General features: G+C 40.7%; 1 long non-coding RNA gene across 1 annotated transcript; it reads right to left on the reverse strand.

Moving 5' to 3' along the window:
• Positions 1-278: 278 nt before the first annotated feature.
• Positions 279-15,731, reverse strand: LOC108270572 (uncharacterized). The gene is made up of 4 exons (XR_001813703.3): positions 15,636-15,731; positions 15,333-15,434; positions 3,349-3,498; positions 279-1,847 (listed from the first exon to the last, which is right to left on the reverse strand). It is a non-coding gene; the product is annotated as an uncharacterized LOC108270572 (long non-coding RNA).
• Between the last annotated feature and the right edge of the window lie 200 nt (positions 15,732-15,931).

Here is a 15,931-nt window from a genome sequence, read left to right on the forward strand (position 1 = left end):
CACTCTTCACAGTGGTACATGAGGACAAAAGTTAGGACCAGAGGCGCTGAAGAACCAGACTGAGTAAAACAAAGTGTGAGCCAGCGTCACTTCCTCCTTCCCTTGAGCCAGCTGCCTTGTGACACTACACATTTAATCATGCTCTCAAGTATGACCTTGCCATACCTAAAACTTTACCCTTCTAGCTAATATTCTACCATGTAAACACTCCTGTTCTTGTTTAACCTACTCCCTAGCAACTCATTGTGATATCGTTGATAGAAACACACCTCCTACAGGTCTTATGACAAATGACTTCACCTAGTTGTTTTAACTTATTCAACTCAAAGGATAATAAACTTTCTTTGGTTAAAGCCATTGTCCATAGTAGAGAGGTTGTTGTTCAAAAATCAGTCAATAAATTATTTTGGTCTGGAGATGACCTTGCTACCGTGCTACTTGTATTTACTGTTTCTAGAGATTGTTTATGAAAAAGTAAGAGTGCAGTCAGAGATTTTGGCAGATGTTAGCTGAAGTTGAAATTCATTACAGTCTCTATCTTCAGTATTCCCCAAAAGCCACACCCCAAAAACACACGCAAGCATACTACCTAGTCCAGAAAGCCTGAATGTGAGTTCAAGAGGGTTTTCCAAGACCACATTAAAACTATGTGGTTTTATATGATATATATTTAAAAAATGGAGTTTTGGGCTCCCAAGTGGAAGAACAGAAAAGTTTTCGCCTTATCATCCGGTGATCATGAGTTCAAATCTTGACGATGCCACAATCATATGTGGCTGGCTATCCAAGAGAGCTAAACTGGCCCTGATTTCAGAGGGTGGTATACTCTCCCTCTATTAATCACAGCAATACTAGCCAATCATTGGTGTCTGTGAAAAAGCAAACTAACGGGAATTCCATGAACAGTTTATGCTGTTGACCCTGTTTGATATAATAAACACTAGCCAAGATGGCAAAGTGACAAAACAAGACTTTTTGTATGGTTGCTAAAAGTAGTAATAATTCAGAGAGGGATTATACAGCAGTGGATTCAGAGCACTATGTCTTGCATTTTGATCATATTTTACTTTTGCATTTATGTTTTACATAGCCACATTTATCAATAAAAAAGTGACCAAAACAGATAGAATTTACAACAAACACCAATTAGCTCATTAATTAACTCATCTTCTATTTTGAATATGTTGGATAGGGGATCATGCGGCAGTCAGGGACCAACCACAGTACAATAGACATCAGTGTTTATCTCACATGCAGACCCATTTTTCAAATACACAAAATCAAAGTCTATATTGTTTTGGGGGAAAAAGTGTATTTTTCAATAGTTTTTCAGTATGGAAAGAAGCCAGGAATGGAGTTTTCAAAAGTACTGACATTACAGACACCTCTTTGTTCTGATATTGTTGTATCCATCCATCCATCCATCCATCCATCTTCAACCACTTACTCCTTTTCAGGGTCGTGGGGGAACATGGTGCCTATCCCAGGAAGCATCGGGCACAAGGCAGGGTGCCAGTCCATCACAGGGCACAATCACATACACATTCACACACCCATTCATACACTACGGACACTTTAGACATGCCAATCAGCCTACCATGCATGTCTTTGGACTGGGGGAGGAAACCGGAGCACCCGGAGGAAACCCCCGCAGCACAAGGAGAACATGCAAACTCTGCACACACAGGGCCTCGGCTGGAATCGAACCCCGGACGTGTGCAGCGAACATGCTAACCACAAAGCCACCGTGCCCCCGTTGTTGTATCCATCTTTTTTTTCCCCTCTTCCATTTGCAGAGCCCAAAGTGCTGAAGAGACTTGATTGTTTCCTCTGACCAGGTGCCACTTCTGAAATATTAGCAAATATTAAAAAAACATTATTGGCTAAATTGCTGACTGCACCTTTAATGTGAATTTGATCATATCACATTGGTTTCTCTTATGACTGAATCTTGTGACACAATGTCCCATTACAATCCTCATTATATTGAATTAGTCCTGCTACAAACCTCTCTCTTGAGACATAGAGTGCCCTCCACTAATATTGGCACCCTTGGTAAATATGAGCAAAGAAGGCTGTGAAAAATTGTCTTTATTGTTTTGATCTATTGTTAAAAAAAATCCACAAAAATACTCTCATAGATATCAAACTATTGCAAACATAACACAGGTTCATCAAAAATAGATATATAATTGTAAACTATAGGTGTGCAACAATTATTATACCCCTGTTAAGAAGTTCCAGTCAACTGTAAATGTTATGAATCAACCTGGAATTGGAGGTGTGTCTATATTGTCATAAGACACTGTGTAGAGGATGGTTTGAGAGGCCAAAAAATATCTAAGGATCACAGCTGGAGAATTGCAGAAGTTATTTGCATCTTGGGGTCAAAAGTCTCCAAAACTACAATCTGAATCACCTACATCACCACAAGTTGTTTGGAAGGGTTTCAAGAAAAAGCCTATACTCTCATCCAAAAACAAACTCAGGCGTCTTCAGTTTGTCAAGCACTACTGTAACTTCAAATGACAAGGAGTTCTGTGGTCAGATGAAACCAAAATAGAGCTTTTTGGCAATTAACACCAGATATGGTTTTGGTGCACACAGAAATGTAGCCATATGGAAAAGTTTACATATGGTTAAATGGTTAAATATGGTGGTGACTCTTTAACGCTTTTGGGCTGTTTTTCTGCCAGAGGACCTGAGACATTTTGTTAGGATACATGGCATTGTGGACTCTATCAAATATCAACAGATATTAAATTAAAACCTGACTGCCTCTGCAAGAAAGCTTAAAATGAGCCATGGTTGGATCTTCCAGCAGGACAATGATCCAAAACATTCATCAAAATCAACACAAAAGTGGTTTACTGACCACAAAATCAAGGTCCTGTCATGGCTCATATTTACCAAGGGTGCCAATATTAGTGGAGGGCCCTATAGTTATCCCCCAGTTATCATAGTTAACCTGGTGAACAGTGTTAGAAAGATGATGTCATTCTGTTTCTGCAAACTTTTCTCCTGAGAAGTTACGGTGGATGTGAATGTTAGGTACGGAGTGTTTCTTTAACGTGCACACTCCCGTCCTCGTGCTGTCATTGTCATCCGTGGGCGCCAGTAAATAAAGTCCAAGCCAACTAATTCCCTTGACATTTACACAGCTACCTCTGTGAGTCAGAGCGGAGAGAGAAAGAGAGAAAGAATAAAGAAAGATGCTATTAAGAGATGAATGGATCGGTTTATTTGCCTCTAGAGTGGATTGAAAACATGTTGATCCTGGGTGTGTGCACGTGTACATGCGCTGTCCTTCTGATATTGTTAACACTGTATACTGTTCCTCTGGCTTACCTAGGCCTTTGTAATCTCAAAGGGAGCATCAGCTTGTGGACGTGCGTCATAAGGGGAGAGCATCACCTCGCTGGAGTGTGTGCAGGCGTACAGGACACTATCACACACATCTATCTCACACAGCTCTGACGGAAAGCCACATCCCCACTCCTCAATGGAGCCATTCAGATTTATGTAAAACAAAAAAAAAACATTTACATTTGCATTTACATCAATTTATTTGGCATATTTATCCAACTGAGGCAGCATATAGCTGTTAAAAAGAGCCAACAGTGATACAAGTGCTGGATTTACACCTTAGTGGTTTTCCCAACACATTCGTTCACAAGACCCAGTTACACACATGAAAAAAGAAAATAAGATAAGAAGTGTGCATGTGCTCATTCAGCAACATTAGCAGCATATACCTGCTCTAGTGTTGCCAGCTAAAGAGTTAGCTCAATTTTGACCAAGTTACCAACAAGCAGCCAATGTTAGCAGAAGTAACTGAAACCAATCTCAAGCAAGAAATCTTGCTTTAGGCCAAGGTCACAATTAAGTTAGCAAATATTGAGCTGTTATGTAATTAAAACCATTAGCAAGGCTTGCTCACCAGAGTATAAAAAACCCTGTCCCACAGATAATAATGCATTCTAGGCTACAAAATAATTTTGAAGGCAGGTGCGGTTATTTGCCATATTTAGTCCCTAGCATATGTATCCACTTCCTGAAATGCAAAAAATGAAAAAAGAATGCGTCAGAGAGTCTCTTATCAACTTGGTATGGGTTGTATAACTTCATCTTCATGCTGCCTACACATTGTGAGCCCATTATCAGGTGAAAGAAAATAAAGAAGAGTGCGATCCTGAAGGCTAATTAAAGGAGTTATTCTAATGTCAGCTACATGTATAAAGTCACTTGATATTCACATATGCCACAATATGCATTGTTTATTATTTTTATTATTATTATTATTATTATTAATTATTATTATTATTGTTGTTGTTGTTGTTGTTTAGAAATAAGTGTAAGTGTAAGTCAGTTACAATCCTGAAGTACACACTGTTTTTTTCCTGTTAAAAACGCATCCAATTCAGCTAAGCAGCTACGGTCATTTTCAGGCTGTATTAGTTGAAGTGGGTGTATTAGAGCAGAGAAAATACTCAAATGTGCAGGACAGGGGGTTCTCCATGACCAGTTTTGGGAACATTAAATGATCTTCTAAGCATGTGCCATAAAATCAAGCTTGACAGAAACTCTTTCCTTCTGAATTAATTTAACTGTCATTCTCATGCAAGTTTTATCATGGAAAAAAACTTTAAAAAAGTTATACACGTTACCCAGGGAAATGAATCATGTCCGAATAGGTCTAGAAACACCAAGGAAGTCATGAGAGTGTTTCAATGTCTTCGAGACTCCACTTCCAGGTCAGCTCTTTATTATGTTTCTTATTCACAAATGTGCCTATTATTCCATCAAGGAACTAATGAGCTAATAAAAATCAACGTCTAACATGCTGACGCAAAACCTCATTACCTATTTACTTGGCTACTACTCTTTTTTCTTTTTCTGCCATTATTATTTTTGATACAGATATTGATTTTCATAAAGTAAAGGCAAATCAAGCATTTTTCAGGTTGTTAAACAGGTAACCTCAGATTTACTCACACTGACCAGATGTGAGTTTGTACAAATACGGCAAAGATTAAACTGATGTATAAGGAATCAGATTTGACAAATAAAGGCCAGTGTGTTTTTCAGTGGCAATTTACAAGTACATCCAACTCTGTCGTGCTTGTTTTCTGTTGCTGCATGAAACAGATCTTGTATGAAGAGGTCGTTGATTTAGTTACAGGAAGAAAAGGAGCCACTGTAAATTCCACTCACAGCATACTCATCAAAGATGATATTCATCAGGCTTGCTGAGTCATGTAACAGACAACAATCCACCAGTCACGGTAGGTCTTTCATATGAACATAACAACGTGTGCTCTCACAGAACATCTCACGTAAATCATCAACCAAGATCTTTTCTGTCAAAAGGGTAAGAGTTCAAATGAATGTCATGTCACCTAATGAAGTATTAACGTACAATATTTGGTGTGTCTAAGCAGAAAAACACACCTCAATCATGAGCAAAGACCTCAAAGAAGACATGTTGGTACTATAAGACCTTAATGAAGTTGTGTTCAATCTCTTCACTTCACCCTTAATCTTACCTTTAGATATTTAAATGATATTGACAGTGGAATAAATTTTCATGCAGACTTTGACGTAGTCTCCTCCCCCATGTCTGCCTTTGCTTTCTTTCTTCTCAGATTGATAATGGCTTATTCTCTCACTGCCTTTATTTGACAGGAACCAATAATCTTTGGGTTTCTCAGCTTGATTAGCTGTGTTTGCAGTCAATACACTGGAGGAAGTTGCGATTATAGGGTGTGGTAGGGGGAAAGGATCTTAGCACGTTCTTTGACTGTGTTTCACACTCAGGCGTGACATAATTAACATCAAACATAATCAATGACAGGGTGGTATGATGCAGACCAAAGTGAAGTTACTGTTACCACCCCGAAACGGATTATTTTCCCATAACAGCATGTATAATTTATATGATTGTTTATTTATTTATGATTATTAATTTATTATTATCATCACTCATATTGATATATGTCCCAGAAACAACAGAAATAATAATGCATTAGAAAAAAACATTATACAGTATACATTTTGCAGCAGGAACTACTGTCCTAGAAAATAGGACATTTTCTGTAATAGGACATTAATTTTTTGTTATAGAAAATTAATCAACACCTTCTGACCACTCAGATTCAATACAAGTCAAGCATTCAATAGCACTGTGGCATAAATAATGTTAGTTAAGGAAAAAACTAAAGGTAAAGCATTACACAAAAAACCTGTTCAACGTCTCATTTTTTCCATGAGCTACACCCTTTTACTGTTCTATGGTGCTACAACATGCTTAAACATTGAAAATCAGGTGCTTATAAAAGCACAAAACAGGAAACTGGATGTTGAGCTCAGTCTATGTCACAGCAGCCTTGCTGAACTTCCTACCACGCTATGGTTCACTAAACCTCCCCATGGACACACAGCACAATGCTGATAATGCTGAGGGTCATGCCAAAGGACGGCGTCCATCATGGAGCCTTGAAACCTGCAGAGCATGCACAGCCCAGTGCCTCGTCATGTTCTTGATTGTAAAGATAAACTAACAGTATGATAAGAGTATGTTAGTTAGTTTATCTGTTGATTTGTTAGATCAGATTCTTTAGAGGACAATGTCGGTATGACAATGTGATTCCAAAAGCTTGTTGGGTGTAGTTGAAAATGAGATGTCTACAAAAGGGCAACATTTTGACTTCAGGTTTTTAGGGTGTTGTGTAGACACACTTCAGTGTAGTGTGATGCTCTGGGCAATATTCTGCTGGGAAACCTTGGGTCCTGGCATTCATGTGGATGTTACTTTGACACGTACCACCTACCGAAACATTGTTGCAGACCCCTTCATGGCAACCTATTCACCCCTTCACCATTGTTGCAGATCCCTTCATGGCAACAGTATTCCCTAATGGCAGTGGCCTCTTTCAGTAGGATAATGCTCCCTGCCACACTGCAAAAATTGTTCAGGAATGACATGACAAAGAGTTCAAGGAAATGACTTGGCCTCTAAATTCCCCAGATCTCAATCCGATCGAGCATGTGTGGGATGTGCTGGACAAACTAGTCTGATCCATTGAGGCCCCACCTCACAAGGTACAGGACTTAAAGGATCTGCTGCTAATCTGTCTTGCTGCCAGATACCACAGCACACCTTCAGAGATCTTGTGGAGTCTGTGCCTCGATGGGCCTGACAGAGCTGTTTTGTTGGCACAAGGGGGACCTACACAATATTAGGCAGGTGGTTTTAATGTTATGGCTGATCTGTGTAAATAAGGTTTTATTATTATTATTCCATCCATCCATCCATTTTCTATACCGCTTATTCTTCAGGGTCACGGGGAACCTGGAGCCTATCCCAGGAGGCAAGGAGCACAAGGCAGGGTACATCCTGGACAGGGTGCCAATCCATTGCAGGGTGCAATCACATACACATTCACACACCCATTCATACACTATGGTCACTTTGGACATGCCAATCAGCCTACCATGCATATCTTTAGACTAGAGGAGAAAACCAGAGTACACGGAGGAAACCCACGCAGCACGGGGAAAACATGCAAACTCCGCACACACAGGGCAGCGGCAAGAATCAAACCTCCAAACCTGGTGGTGTGAGGCAAACGTGTTAACCACTAACCACTGTGCACCCATTATTATTATTATTGTTATTGTTATTATTATTATTATTATTATTATTATTATTATTATTATTAGTGGTAATAATACTAGTAGTAGCAGTAGTATAAATCTGGCAATGAACCACTAACACATATAAACAAACACATAAAAAAGCAAAAATAAAAGATGCAATAAAGTGAAACATTCTGCCCATACAACAAACACCTTTTATAAAGCTAGGATGCCTGTACACTGATGTCAGCCAGATCCTAATCAGCTTGAACTAAACCTCCCTATGTCCCACTTCCTTCAAGCGCCCCTTAACAGCTGTGTCAACAAGCACAAGGGTCTTGGCCTTAAACAAGTCTTCAGGAGAGCCATTGGACATGCACCCCCTAATATACTGCCATAATGTTTGCACAGATTATACTCTAATGACAGCTGCTAAATCTGAAACCACACACTTCATGAACAAGGACTCTTCAATTTGTCGTCATGTTTCTTAACTGGCTCAGTCGTGTTTAATATATGTGGGACACTTTATTGGTTTTAATGAACCTGGGGTCAGAGTTATTTCTTGGCTTTGGTTGAACTGTATTAGCTGAACTTTTGTGCCTGTTGTAAATTAGATTTCCGTTAAAGAGCTGTGGTAGAGCTCCCCATAAGTTAAACGAAAGGATATTTTAATTTTCTCTTGCAAAATGTGCATCAAGCATGGAACAGGAGCCACATGTGAATGCTTAGAAAGAGGTAGAGACTTTCATTAGGTGCAAGCTCCTGTATACTAAATTGTAATAGGCTGTATTTTTAATATATTATATTTTACTTAACAAGGAATAGTACTAGAAATATAATTACTCCTATAGAAAAGTGACTTCTGATCATACTTGCCAATTTTTTTTTTCTTGATTTATTGCAATCACATTTCCCCTGCCAACATTAAGATTTTATTGTTAAAGTAAACCATGTATATTTATTTAACAGCCACGGGGCCTTGGTTTTTCTAGCTGCTGGCTGTTATTTGTCTTTCACTTGTATGGTTCCCTGTCTCTGGTTTCTACTTTTGTCTGTTTTTCCAGCAGCACTGTTGTTTGGTGTCATAACAAACTGGCCTGCCCTCCATTCAAGTCCTGTTCAGCTATGCCCATTCACACACGTTGGCTGAAGGTGACTGACTGCTTGACTGTTGCTCTGCTATATGTTTTATTTTCCTTTCCTCTGAATTCCATCAGGCTAACAGAGGTGTCATACAAGAAGCCCAGGAATATTTTGCCACAAAGCACCCCTATTTTAAAGGGCTTGTGTTTCAAACACGTGAGGACTGATTGTGGCCTGGTCATGGTGGCAAAGGAAGGGCAGTAAAAAAGGGAGAGGGTAAAGATACGGGTGTTTATATGTGGGTAAATGATGAGGGTACTCAGGCCGAAGCTGGAGCTGGCTCAGGGAACCAATAAACCTTTTTAAGAACTGGCCATGTTTCCACCAGTAAAGGAGCCAAGACATTACCTAATCAAATGTGGGAGTTTTCTAATCTGTGTTTAAAAAAAAAAAAAAAAAACACTCATGGAGGGCATTAGAAAGTACTTCTGGCTTTGAGAACATAGTTTACCATCCAAAGTCAAATCCAACAGAGTATACTAGGGGCTCTAGGAGTTGCATGACTATTTTTTTAACTAGTCCACCAGTTATTTAAAATAGTAAGGCTACTCATCTTTTCCATAGTTAAAGCAAAAAGTGATTCAGGACATCACTATTTAGGCTGTTATTATTAGTGCAGTTAAATGCTGATAAACAATAATCAAACTTCCCTTTTCAGACTACACTGATAACTGTAAACTAAATAAATAAATAAATCATTCAATGCAATAAATGTGCAGAAATGAATGTATAATTGTATTACGCTATGTTGTGTACCAATTTTTAACGTGCACTCATACGGACGATTTGTTAGCAAACATGACTGGAATTGAGAGTGCACAGCATGGAATAGATCCCTCGTTATAGCTCAGTGGATGAAATATGCTATATCTACAGCATCTGGTAGGTTTATCTAGGTAATGACGCAGGTGTAGCAATACCCTGTTCAACTCCTGCCTCACCAGAAGCCGTAAGCAAGTCTAGACTAGATTCACTGAGCTGGCATTCATCACTGATCTGACCCTAAACTAGTGGGATTGAAATTGACTAGCAACCCATAGTTACAAAAGCACGCTTTCACATAGTGCTAGTCACAGAAATCACTATGACACAGTGCAAAGATTTTATTTCAATTTTATTAAGCTTTAAAGGACAACAAAAATAACTGCTGGAGGAGTTCCTTTGGGAAAAGGCAGCAGGAGTGGGATTAAAGGTCTTGTGATATACAAACATGCTAACATTTAATTTAAGCAAAAGAAAAAAAGACTTTTCCAGAGTAGTTAACTGATGATCCTTTACCTCTTTGGCCCAGAGGATATGATGGCTGTTTTGTTCAAAAACTATTTGAAACGTTAACTTGTTGGACCACAAAACACGATTCCACTGTCCTACTGTCCATCTCAGATGAGACCGAGCACAGAGAAGTCGGCAGTGCTTCTAAATAGTGTTGATGTATGGCTTCTGCTTTGCATAGTAAAGCCTTATCTTGCATCTCTGGATGGTGAGTGACAAAGGTTTACCAAAATATTCCCGACCCATGTCAGGATATCCGTTACAGACTCAAGACAGTTTTAACATAGTGATGTCTGAGGGATCGGAGATCACGCGCATTCAGGAGTGGGTTTCGGCCTTTCCCTTTATGCACAGAGATTTGAGCAGATTCCTTGAATCTTTTAATCATATTGTGCACTGTAGAATGTGAAATGCCCAAAATTCTACCGAGTTGTCTTTGACGAATGCTGTTCTCACAGTGTCGGATTATTCACTGATGCATCTGTTGGCAGATTGACAAGCCTCGACCCATCCTAATAGCGATGTGACAAGTTCTTGCTCTTAAAGGCCTAGTACTTCAAGAGCAAGGACTTGTCACATCGTGATTAATCCTAAATTGCCCCTGTCACAACTTTTTTGAAAGTGTTGCATGCATCAATTTCAAAATAAATGTTTATCTTCAGAAAACAATGCAGTTGATTAGGTAAAACATCAAATACCTCGTCTATATACGTTTATAGTTTAAATACAAGTCAAAGTACATTTACAAATCACTCCTTTGTTTTTATTCACATTTTCCATACTGTCCCAACTTTTTTCGGAATTGGGGTTTTAGAAGCTCATAGTACATATGATCTTCATATTTGGATAGCTGCTGGAGGACTGATATTCATTTGAAGGTTCAGGGTGCCTTCTATGTAGAGCTCTATAGGCATAGCCGCCTCTAAACATGGAACTCCTATAATTTTTGGCTGAACTAAATGTCTCCCCATCTGTCTTTTATAACAAACAGACTCAACATCATATTGAGGCTGCAGTTCATAGAGGAAGGGGCTAAAAATCACAAACTAACTTCAGAGCTGAAATTGGGCTCGATGTGCTATGCACGCACACACAAACACACACAGCCAACTCTTCAAGCATGACCCCAGGCTGTTTGAGCCATGGCGGTGACTAACATCTTTGGCGAGGAAGTGACTGATGCCTCAGAGCTGCTTTCTTCACTGCCAGGGCCTATGAGCTGGGAAAAAGGCCAGTGGCGATACAGGAGGGAGCTACAGGCAATTCTAGGCCTGGCACATCCCAAAAAGTGTGTGTGTGTGTGTGTGTGTGTGTGTGTGTGTGTGTGTGTGTGTGTGTGTGGAATGCTATGAAAAGGACAGTAAGTACAGAACACTGGCAAGCTGATAAGCAGTGCGCCATGTGCGTAAATAGCTGTAACAGGCGTGCCAAAGGACATGGATGACGTTTTGCCTAGGTAAGGCATTTAAAAAGGGCCGCTGCAAGGCTCTGGGTCAGATAGAGTAAAGGTAAATGATAAATCTCTCTCTGTAGTTTCCTGACCTGCTTCTATATTTAGTATGCCCTAGAACAAAGTAGTCAGATGTGGCTGGATGTTACTTCCTGTTAGACTTTAACCTTTTATGTGTGCATGCATATGTGTGTGTGTGTGTGTGCATGCATATGTGTGTGTGTGTGCGTGTGTGTGTGTGTGCATGCGTGTATGTGTGTGTGTGTGTGTGTGTCTGAGTGACTTGTCCTCTGATACATCAGCTCACATTCGCTGACAAAAGGCCAACTGAATAAACCCACAGGACAAAAAAACCTGATTATGCAGTGACAGGTACTGTCCCTAGGAAGGTCCGTTAAAGCTAGCCTTTTGTATTCTGTGCTGAATGAAAGAAATAGTGCTGACCGCACACCACAGGCATTAACACACAGCACACAAGCGTTGGGGTTTGACCTTCACGTTGATTCCTGCTGCTCTGCTGCTCTACTAAAGGCGCTCCTTTAGCTTTTGAAAGAACAGCCACATGTTAGCATGTTTCTCAGAAAGCTGCATTTGTGTGAGTTGGTGGGTCGTGCAGCTTTGAGCAGGTAAATAAACATGCAAAGCAACGACCCTGTTAATGCCTTTGAAACCCATTAACAGCTGCTCTTTTCCAACATTTCTGTAAGGTTTTAGGGTTCATAAACTAAGTTGAATGTAGATTGGACTGTATTGTTTGTGTATTTGAGATAAAGAGCCTCATGACAAAATTCATACACAATTCATTTACATATTACATTAAGATCAGATTTTCATTTCCTGAAGCAAATCCACAGCACCAGGAAGGAGCTGAAAGAAGGAAGGAAGGAAAGAAAGAAAGAAAGAAAGAAAGAAAGAAAGAAAGAAAGAAGCTACAAACTCATTTATACTCTCACCTTCTTAAAGTTAGCAAGACAAAAAAAAATGCAGCTTGTGTTACCAAGAAACTGCAGCACATAAAGCCTTCTGTCCTGAAAAATGTAACTTACAGCTCTGACTGTTACAGAGCTCTGACACTGGAGTATCCTTACAAAATTGTTAAATAAACATTCAACAGTCATACATTTTTTAAATCAGTTCATGTGGAGTGAATTTTATTTTTTAATAGAAATAATAACATGTTACAATTAGTGCATAAATCAACACCTTCTGGCCAATCAGAATCAAGAATTCCATCCATCCATCCATTTTCTGTACCACTTGCACTGTAAGGGGTTTATAATGTTAGTAAACTCCAGTTTCTATCCAGTGGCTACAAATAAGTCATAAGAAGAACAGACAGCAGTGCAGACAACAAAGCTATTATTATTCCATTCATCCATTTTCTGTACTGCTTATCCTACACAGGGCTGCAGGGAGCCTGGAGCCTATCCCAGGGAACTCGGGGCACAAGGCAGGGGAACCCTGGACGGGGTGCCAATCCATTGCAGGGCACAATTGCATACCCATTCACACACTATGGACAATTTTAAAATTCCAATCAGCCTACACCGCATGTCTTTGGACTGGAGGAGGAAACCAAAGTACCTGGAGGAAACCCCCGAAACACGGGGAGAACATGCAAGCTCCACGGACACAGGGGGAGGCGGGATTTGAACCCCCAACCCCGGAGGTGTGATGCAAACATGCTAATACCCTGAATCAAGAATTCAATATCATCATTTTATATAATATCATATAGCCCTGCTTTTTATTGTAGCGCAATTCAATTCTATTCTGGTTTACACACTTTGCCATATACAACTCCTGAGCAAATTGGCTATAACTAAAGCAACGCCTTTACAAGTGTCCTTTGACCGCAACTATTTTCAGCCACTCTGTGACCATGCTGCCACCCTCTTCCCACCAAGCACTGGGGCAACATAGATGGATCACACCAGAGAACTGCTTTGTTTTCCAAACAAACGTCACAGCCTGATTAGCAGGCGTTGACCAGGCCTGTCTCTGTATATGTGTGCTGACTGTTGGAGCAGTTCAAAAGGGACGTTGGTGTGAGACATAAACAGACACGGTCTCAAGGGAGGAGTGCGGTGAATTCTGAGGTGACACAAACTTAAACACAGCGATGAAATGGTGGGCACATGACAGAGAGGTGAACCTCCAAACTGTTTCTCAGTTCAGTCACTATATCTGCCACAGTGTTCATTTTGTATCTGTCCAACTGATTAAAAACAGTACAATAAAGTACTTACACACAGAGATGCTAATAGCCAGTGAGATCCTGATAGTTATGGCCAGTTAAGTGTACAATACATCTCAGATGGTCCGTGGATGGAGTGTCTGAGACTGACTCTACTTTAAGCCTGACCAACTGTGACTCTGTCCTTTTCCGTTATTGTTAGCACTTAATGTTGTGAAGACACTGAGCTGGACAAAGGCTGTGTACACAAAACAAGAACATAGCACTATATTGGGACATCTCACCCTGTTCTCCAAAAAAGATTCAAATGACTCAAATCTCCAAGACATGAGTGCGAGGAGACGTGATAATATTAGTGTGTGACTCAGACATTGACTCCGTTTTCTAACAGGAACAAAAAGTAGCAAGAATACCAGGTTCTCTGAGGCGAGGGTAATGCCACTGCACAGTGTTTTGAATAGATTGGATTACTTCGTGTGATTGTGGGCTTCATTGTACAGGGAAAGGATTGCGAATGAAATCCCCTCTCAGCCACCAGCGCTTATCCCTGCCTCTGTGTCGTTCTTTTCAGACACCAGGCCTCCATCCCACATGCATGTAATCTCAGTGACAAGACAGGGAAAAAGAAAATTGAATATGTGCGAAAGGGAACGTTCAGGAAGCAAGTAGAAAATGCAAACCGTGGGTTCGGTAAGTAACGGTTCTGTAAAGAAAGTGGATTAGCAGGGTCTTGTAGCATGGAATCCCGTACGTCTTCTTAAGTTCATTTCAGAGGTTATTAGAAATAATAAAAAATGAGCTCAGCATGCTGAATTATTCATGTCAGCACCTTAATTATTGATGGAATAAAAGAAGAAAAAATAAAAGAATCCATTGTGTAATTTTTGCCTATCTAAAATGTGTACTGATTTAAAAGTCTTAATGCAGGGTCAGACCAGGTTGTCCCTGAACAGCTGGAGAGGAAATTTAACATAATGACGTTAGTCATTATCACCTGGGACATCAGCAGGACACCATGGAAAAATGGAAAGATGCTGAGAGGCGTCCATTTCGTTCACCTGCTTTGTGTTTTGATACGGTCAGTGCCTCGGTGGGATGGGTGAAGAGGGATACAAAGCTTTTATCCCACCTCTTATTGTTTTCCCCTTGTTTTACCCCCTCCTTTGCTTGGCTTGGAGGGCTGTTTGTGAGTGTGTGTGTGTGTGTGTGTGTGTGTGTGTGTCTGGGCCCAGACACTTGAAATGATTTAGTGTGGGTGGAAAGGAATGCGTGCCCAGATGAAAAAAAGAAAAGAAAGTGAAAGAAAAGCGGACTGGCGAGAGGGGGTGGAGAACCAGCAAGATAGCCACAGATAGACGGAAAAAGGGCAACTGAGTGGGGGGTGGGGAAATGGGGGGTGTGGTGACGAGAAGGAGCAGACACCACCTGGGATGGAGAGACTCTTCATGCTAAGGAACATGGGAAGAAAAGGGCATAAATAGAGAGAGTGGTGTGGGATGGGGGGGTTACAGAGAGAAAGAGCGATGGGAGATAGGTTCTGATGGAAGGGGGTGGGAGAATGATACGCACTGTGGGGGTCGAGAAATAAAGAGAGAAAGAGCATGAAAAGCTAGCAACCCACTCTCCTACCTTCTGCTCTCCTTCGAGCAGATTTCCAATAGCTTTTGCAGGTCTCGCTTAGGGGAACATCTAGTCCAATCAGAATGCAGCCTACACACCGGGCTCCGAGACCTAAGTGTGTGTGTGTGTGTGTGTGAGGGAGAGAGAGAGAGAGAGAAAGAGACCTCTTTGGGTCCTAATGATGCACAAGCAGAAGCTTAAGGTTAGCATATGCCACATTAAATCCAACATCCCTCCCTCCACCCATCACTAAGCACACGCTTCAATTTCATTTCCCATCATCCTCCTCTCTCTCCATCTTTCCCTACTTACCTCCATACCATTCCCTTCCTCTCCCTATTTATCTTTGTTTTCAGCTCCCATTTATTGACTCCGACCTCTTCTTCTTCTTTTCCTTTCTCTGCATCTCATTGCCTGTTCCCCCAAAGCCTCCCTTCCTCCCTCCCTCTTTTGTCAACTCCCTCCTCACTACACACACACACACACACACACACACACACACACTGAAGGCAGCAGGCCTGTGTGTCCACACTCAGTTGGAGTGGCTGCAGTACTGGGGCTGCCAGAGAATTCCGCCCGAATACCAATGAGCTCCCAGCTTTTCTAAG

Source organism: Ictalurus punctatus, chromosome 10 (genome assembly GCF_001660625.3).
Source record: "Ictalurus punctatus breed USDA103 chromosome 10, Coco_2.0, whole genome shotgun sequence".
NCBI classification, from domain to species: Eukaryota; Metazoa; Chordata; class Actinopteri; order Siluriformes; family Ictaluridae; genus Ictalurus; species Ictalurus punctatus.